Raw genomic sequence first — 8,336 nt, 5'->3', positions numbered from 1 at the left:
GCTGCTGTATGTCTAGGAGTGAATTGTGAGGTGATAGAGCATGAGTATGTTCAGTTTTAGTGAAATAACTAAATTTTTCCAGAGTGGGTATAGTTATGTACACTATTACTAAAGTAGTCTTGGTTATTTATCAATCTTCTTTATGAAACTATTCAGGAGAGTTTATAGAAATAGCTGTCACAGCAGGCTGGAGCGATAGCACAGCCAGCGGGTAGGGCGTTTGCCTTGCACACAGCCGACCCGGGTTCGATCCCGGGCATCCCATATGGTCCCCCAAGCACTGCCAGGAGTAATTCCTGAGTGCAAAGCCAGGAGTAACCCCTGAGCATCGCTGGGTGTGACCCAAAAAGCAAAAAAAAAAAAAAAATAGCTGTCACGGGGCCAGAGTGATAGTATAGCTAGTAGGATGCTTGCTTGCACACTGCCAGCCCAGAAGGAAAGAAAGAAAGAAAGAAGGAAAGAAAGAAAGAAAGAAAGAAAGAAAGAAAGAAAGAAAGAAAGAAAGAAAGAATGAAAGAAAGAAAGAAAGAAAGAAAGAAAGAAAGAAAGAAAGAAAGAAAGAAGGAAAGAAAGAAAAGGTCTATCATATTGTGAGTTTATTTGATTTGGTTTTTGGGCCACACCTGGCAATGCTCAGGGGTTACTATTGACTTTGCACTCAGGAATTACTCCTGGCAGCATTCAGGGACTATATGGGATGCCCGGGATTTAAGATGCATGGGCTGCATGCAAAGCAAATGCCCTACTGGCTATACTATTGCTCCAGCCCCCATATTGTGAGTTAAATTTGTTAACTCACAAATTTAATGACGTTGACACCTATTCATTTGTTTATTGTCCATTCATTATCCTATTTGATGAAATGCTTGTTCATCCCTTTTCATATATTTTCATGGGTTTCCCATCTGCTCTCCACCAATCCGTTGTTCTTCCCTGTGCCGGGAAGGGCTTTGTGACCCATGCAAGGCAGGTGCATTTGGCACCTCTTTTTGGTTGCTTGTCTTTTTTTGTAAGGGTTTTTTTTTTTTGAAGTTGCCCCCCCAAGTGGTGCTCAGAAGGTTTCAGGCTTCCACCTGCAATTCTTTTTCTCTGGTTTTGGTTGTTTTGGTTTGGGACCACACCTGGTGTTGCTCAGGGATTACTCCTGGCTCTGCACTCAGGAATCATTTATGGCAGTGTTCAGGGACTGTATGGGATCTCAAGATTGAACCTAGGTCAGCTGTATGCAAGGTGGACGCCCTCCATGTTGTGTTTTTCTCTAGCACCATGCCGCTGGTGAATCTTGCACCACCAGGCCATTGATTCAGTGCAAGGGCCTGAGAATGTGATGCTGTTTGGGCCCTGTAGCTCGAGCATAGCGGGCTACTCTGGAATGCTGGAGTTTCTAGGGCTTACCAAGTGATGCTCCGTTGACCATATTTATTCCAGGAATTTACTCTGGTTCAGCTGCATGCCAGGTGTGGACCTTTACCACTGTACTACTTCCTGGTAGTTTGTTGGGGTTTTCTTTTCTTTCTTTCCTTCCTTCTTTCCTTCCTTCCTTCCTTCCTTCCTTCCTTCCTTCCTTCCTTCCTTCCTTCCTTCCTTCCTTCCTTCCTTCCTTCCTTCCTTCCTTCCTTCCTTCCTTCCTTCCTTTTTTTGTTTTGTTTTTAGACCACACTTGGTGGTGCTCAGGGCTTACTCCTGGCTCTGCACTCAGGGATCACTCCTAATAGGACTTGGAGTGTCAGGGATCGAACCTGGGTAAGCTGTGTGCAAGGCAAGCACCCTACCTGGTGTCCTGTCTCTCTGGTCTCAGTTGGGTTGTTTTGATTATTGTTTTTCAGGTTTGTTTGGGGCTACATACAGTGACTTTGAGGGCGAAACAGGGGACTATGTAGTAGCGAGGACCAAACCTGGGTTCTTGCCTGCAAAACGTGTGCTCAGCCCATTGTACTATTCCCTTTTCACTCTCCTAATGGTGCTCTTTGATGTACAGAATTCCTTAATTTTAATATTGTTCAGGTTAGCATTTATTATTAGCATTTGTGAATTACATTTCAGAATTCACCCAGCGTCTGTTAGAATGGCAATTATCTAAAAGAATGAAAATAACAGTGTTGGTGAAAAGATGAAGAAAAAGGAGTCCTCAAACTCTGCTGGTGGCAATATAAACTCGTACAGCCACTATGGAAAACAGTCTGGAGAGTTATCAAACACTAAGAATAGAAATACTAGATGCTCCTACTATTCCACTTATGGGTGTTTATCCAAGTGCACAGAAACAGGGCTGGAGAGATAGTACAGTAAATAAGGCACTTTCCTTGTACGTGGTCGACCTGGGTTCGATCCTTGGCACCACATATAATTCCCTGAGAGCCACCAGCAGAAATTCCTGAGTACAGAGCCAGGAGTAAGCCCTGAGCACAGCTGACTGTTGCCCATTAGTACAAACACCAAAATCACAAAAATACCATCTTGAAAAGATGTGTGTATTCCTATGTCAGTTGTAGCATGATTTACCATTGCCAAGGAATAGATGTAACAGAAGTGCCCACTGATGCATTGGGAGGTAAAGAAGATGCGGCATTGGGGCTGAAGAGAGACAAAAAGATGATTCAATGGCTAGTGCATTTGCTTTGAATGCAGGGTTAGATCCCCAGGACACTGCCAGTCATGACCTCCAAGCATGGAGTCAGGAGAACCTGCCAACACCACTCAAAGTGGCTAACAACAAAAGAAAAGTGGCGTGGATTCACATCAGAATACTACACAACCATAAAAAAAAAATTTAATCCTACTGGAGTGATAGCACAGCGGATAGGGCCTTGCACACGGCTGACCCGGGTTTGATTCCTCCGTCCCTCTCGGAGAGCCCGGCAAGCTACTGAGAGTATCCCACCTGCACAGCAGAGCCTGGCAAGCTACCCTCGGTGTACTCGATATGCCAAAAACAGTAACAACAAGTCTCACAATGGAGGTGTTACTGGTGCCCACTTGAGCAACTCGATGAACAACAGGATGACAGTGCTACACAGTACTACCATTTGTAACCATATAGACAGAACTTGAGGACCAGAACAATAGAGAGCCTTGCACACGGCCGACCTAGGTTTGGTCTCTGGCATCCCATATGGTCCCCCGAGCACCGCCAAGAAGTAATTTCTAGGTGCAGAGCCAGAAACAAGTCATGAGAATTGCTGGGTGTGACCTAAAAAGCCAAAACCCCAAAACCCCAAAGAAAAAAAAAATAGAAACCAAAATGTAAGATACACACCCTGAAAACAGAACTTGAGGGCATCTTTGTAAATGAAATGAGTCTGATGGAGAAAGACAAATGCCATGCTTTCCCTCACATGTAAAATATAAAAAATAAAATGAGGGGGCTGGAGCGATAGCACACCAGGGAGGGCATTTGCCTTGCATGCGGCCGACCCGGGTTTGATCCCCAGCATCCCATATGGTCCCCCGAGCACCGCCAGAAATAGTTCCTGAGTGCAGAACCAGGAGTAACCCCTGAGCATTGCCGGGTGTGACCCAAAAAGCAATAAATAAATAAATAAATAAAATGAACCAACAAAATGGAGAGAAAAATTATATTTTGACAACAGAATGGTAATTATGGGGGTGGGGGGATAGAGAATGGGTAAACAGAAAGGGGGTAGCTTATATAGTGGTGGAGCTTTTAATCCAGGTGATCATGATGAAGATTATTATGAAGCATATACAGGAGCTGCAGGTATACAGTGGGTAGGACATTTGCCTTGCATGTGGCCAATCCAGGTTTGACCTCCAAGAACTTCCAGGAGTAATTCCTGAGTGTGGAACCAGGAGAAAGCCTTGAGCATCACCAAGTGTGGCACAAAACAAAAAAGAATATACAGATGTTGACATATAAGGTGCTGTATCCCTGAAATGTTAGATACCAATGTTAGATACTAAAGTGATTGCCATTAAGAGAAAAAAAATAAAATGAAAAAGAAATATTTATCTACTCACAAAATCATGAATGTAATATTCTAAGAATGGGGCTGTAAAACTCAGCAGGTAGGGTACTAGCCTCGCTTGCCTGAGCACAGAGCCAGGAGTAAGCCCTGAGCAACTCCAGGTGTAGCACACCATCAAACGCATGTGTACACAGACACACAGACTCTCTGTCTCTGACTTTCCTCTCTCTCTCTCTCTCTCTCTCTCTCTCTCTCTCTCTCTCTCTCTCTCTCTCTCTCTCTCTCTCTCTCTCTCTCTCTCTCTCTCTCTCTCTCTCTCTCTCGCACACACACACACACACACACACACACACACAGAGTATTACATCCCTTTCTTCCTTTTCAGTGTTGTAAATTGCACCAGAGCCTTATACGTACAAGACATGCATTCTATCACTGAGTTAGATCCCAGCCCTTTTTTATTTTTGTTTTTGGGCCACGCCTGGTGGTGCTCAGGGGTTTCTTCTGGCTCTGCACTGAGGAATTACTCCTGGTAGTGCTCAGGGCACCATATGGGATGCCAGGGATCAAATCCAGGTTGGCCGTGTGCAAAGCAAATGCTCTACTCGCTGTACTATCGCTCTGATCTCCTGCCCCTCTTAAAAAGAAAAAAATGTTTGGGGGCCTGAGTGCTAGTACAGCCAGTCAGGCACTTGCCATGTACATGGCCTACTTGGGTTTGATCCCTGGCATCCCATATGATCCCACAAGCACTGCCAGAAGTCATTCCTGAGGCCAGAACTAGGAGTAACCCATGAACGTTGCTTAATGTGCTCCCCGCCCCCCAAAAAAAAGTTTCAGTGTGTGACAAATGAAAGGTCACACACCATGCATAAGGGGTTGCACATTTAGTTCTGGTTGCACATTCAATCAAGGGTTGAATTTGTGGCACCAGTTTGTACCTAGAAGTGCTAGGAATCCTACGAGGCCGTGCAGGGCGGCACTGGTACAGACGGAGAACCTGTGCACGGTGGCACTCGCCCACTGTGCAGGCCACAGAATCTATTTCTTTTCTTTTTTTTTTTTGTTTGGGGGCCACACCCAGCAGTGCACAGGGCTTACTCTGGGCTCTGCACTCAGGAATCACTCCTGGATGGGTGCAGGGGATTGTATGGAGTACACTGATCAAACCTGGGTTGTCTGCACCCAAGGCAAGCACCTTACTCACAGTACTATCTCTCTGCCTCTCCCAACACCCCCAGATCTATTTCTTTTAAAAGATTTATGGTTTAACTTTTGACAGTTCATTCTACAGTACATATGGGAACTGATTTTTGTGAATGTCTGTTTGTTGCGATAAAGGAATCATAATTTATTTTTTCCCCATGTAGTATCCAGTTGAGTTAACCTTATTTAGAAGAGTCACTGCAGTGACACCTTTGTCATAAATTGAGGTTATATGCACATAATTTTGATTATATTTTTGTTTGTTTGTTTTGGGACCATACCCAGCAGTGCTCAGGGTTTAATCATCATTTACTCCTGGCTATGTGCTCAGAGATCATTTCTGATGGGGCTCTGGGCATCATATGTGGTAAAAGGGATTGAACCCATGTCACCTATGTGCTGACAGTGCTCACTGTACTATCTTAGCCCCCCTTAATATACCTTGATGATACATACATATATATATATATATATATATATATTCTGTTCTACTTACTCGTGTTTTTTTTTTTGTTTGTCTTATTTTGGGCCATTACAGCAGTGCTCAGGGCCTGCTTCAAGCTCTGTGCTCAAGGATCACTCTTAGCTTTGCTTGGAAACTATGTGGTAACAGGGATTGAATTGGGGTTGGTAGTGTACAAGTCATGAACCTTACATGCTATATGTTTATGGCCCCACTTGTTCAAATTTCAACTTTTAAAATTTTCTAAATTACTATTACATCTATCTATCTATCTATCTATCTATATATATATTTGCTTTTTGGGTCACACCTGACGATGTACAGGGGTTACTCCTGGCTCTGCACTTAGGAATTACCCCTGGCTGTGCTCAGGGGACCATATGGGATGCTGGGATTTGAACCCAGGTTGACCGCGTGCAAGGAAAACGCCCTACCCGCTGTGCTATCACTCCAGCCCCACTATAATATATATATATAATATATATATATATTTAAAAGCAAATTGGAAGCTTGGAAGATAGCTCAATGGACTGGAGCATGTTCTTCACTCAGAGGAGACTCATATCCCGTGCCTGGCACTGTCCAAGAGCAACCCCTGAGCACTGAGCTGGGATCATTGTGTGCAGAAAGGATAGAATTAGGGGCTGGAGTGGAGGTTTGTCCTGTGCCAGGCAGAATGGCGCTCGAGGCCATGAGCTGATACACCAGCCCGGTGAACCCCGCCGTCTTCCCCCACCTGACTGTGGTTTTGCTGGCCATCGGCATGTTCTTCACTGCCTAGTTCTTCGTCTACGAGGTGACCTCCACCAAGTACACTCGGGACATCTACAAAGAGCTGCTCATCTCCCTGGTGGCCTTGATCTTCATGGGCTTTGGCGTCCTCTTCCTGCTGCTCTGGGTGGGCATCTACGTCAGAGCCCCCCCGGGTCCCTTGCCTGATGGCTGCACCGAACCCCCACTTTTGTAAATTAATTTTTATACTGTTTTGTCGGAAAAAAAAGAATAGAATTAGGGTTGGGGGTGTATGCAGGAAACTAGAAGATTGCTGGTTAGTGAACAGTAAGACTGACTTAAGGAAGCCTAGTAGCAATAGAAAGAGAGGTGGGAAATATGAGGAGGGCTGACTGTAGAGGGGGCAGTTATGTCTCGGAATGAGGAGTGAGGGGTGAATGCTGAGGCTGTGGGCTTGAATCAGGCAGAGCTGAGTTTAATTCTTTTTATTACAATTCAGACTAGATTAGAAAGACCACTAAGGCCTTAAAGATTGAATCAGGGCAGGGGCTGAAGCCATGATACAGCAGTTAAGGAACTTGCCTTGCACGGGGCTGACCTGGGTTTGATCCCTGGCATCCTAGAAGGTCCCCCAAGCCTAAGCAGCACCAGGAATAATTCCTGAGTGCAGAGCCAGGAGTGAATCCTGAGCACAGATGGGTGACCCCAAAACAAAATAGATAATTCAAGCAATAAATTCCTTTAGATTCTTTTTTTTTTTTTTTTGGCTTTTTGGGTCACACCTGGCGATGCACAGGTGTTACTCCTGGCTCTACACTCAGGAATTACTCCTGGCGGTGCTCAGGGGACCATATGGGATGCTGGGAATCGAACCCAGGTCGGCCGCGTGCAAGGCAAACGCCCTACCCGCTGTGCTATCTCTCCAGCCCCTCCTTTAGATTCTTTAGTTAAAACATATGTCAGGTGCTGGAGAGATGGCTTGATGGCTAGAGTACTGTTCTGTGTGTGAGTGTCCGAAATTTAATCCCCAGCCCTGTATGGGCCCTACACTACCCTCAGCACCAGGCTTAGTGACACATACGCCCCCAGCACCATACTAAAGTATCCCCTGAGAACCACCTTTGTTACCTAATCCCTCACTCACCACCAAAAGCAAAAACCATAAAAACCTGGGGTCAGAGATATAGTACAATAGGATAGGTGCTTGCCTTGCGAATGGCTGATCCAGGTTTGATCCCTAGCACCCTATATGGTCCCCTGAGCACCACCAGGACTGATCCTTGAGCCCAGAGCCAGGAGGAAGCCCTGAGCACCACTGGGTGTAACCTCAAAACCCAACCAACCCAACCCAAAAAATAGAACCTCTCCTCCCAAAAGCCTTCAGGGAGGGTTGGGGGAGGGGAAGAGGAAGCAAATCCTAGTGGTATTCAGGAGGCCATGAGGTAATGGGCTGTTCTGCCATTAAGTCACATTTCCAACTCTTTTTTTTTTTCTTTTTGGGTCACACCCGGTGATGCACAGGGGTTACTCCTGGCTCTGCACTTAGGAAATACTCCTGGCTGTGCTCGGGGGACCATATGGATGCTGGGAATCGAACCTGGGTTGGCCGAGTGCAAGGCAAACGCCCTTCCCGCTGTGCTATCAGTCCAGCCACACATTTCCAACTCTTAATGAATTTTTTTTCCAGAAGACACAAAACTTACACATACAATTTTTTTTGCCTTCTCTGATTTTTATTTTATTTTTTAAAATTCCCAGGTGATGGAGTCTGTACTCTGCCTCAGATAGGTGAGGTATACACTCCATCAATCAGCTACATCTCCAGTTTCCCCTTTCTTTTTTTCTTCAAATTTTATTTCATTTTAGGCGCTGTGGTTTACAAAATTGTTAATGGTAAGTTTTCTTGCATAAAACATTCTAGCACCGCACCCTACACCAGGGTCTGCTTCTTTGCGCCATTGTCCCAGTGTCCCCCAATCCTATTTCCTCCCCACCCCCTCCTCACAACA

At 45.3% G+C, this 8,336-nt stretch overlaps 1 pseudogene; it reads left to right on the top strand.

The window, feature by feature from the left end:
• Nucleotides 1-6,271: 6,271 nt before the first annotated feature.
• On the top strand, nt 6,272-6,562 carry LOC129401758 (transmembrane protein 258-like; annotated as a pseudogene).
• The last annotated feature ends 1,774 nt before the right edge of the window (nt 6,563-8,336 follow it).

Source organism: Sorex araneus, chromosome 2 (assembly GCF_027595985.1).
Source record: "Sorex araneus isolate mSorAra2 chromosome 2, mSorAra2.pri, whole genome shotgun sequence".
Taxonomy (NCBI): Eukaryota; Metazoa; Chordata; class Mammalia; order Eulipotyphla; family Soricidae; genus Sorex; species Sorex araneus.
The sequence above is the reverse complement of the archived record's forward strand: the minus strand, read 5'-3'. Positions and strand labels throughout refer to the sequence as shown.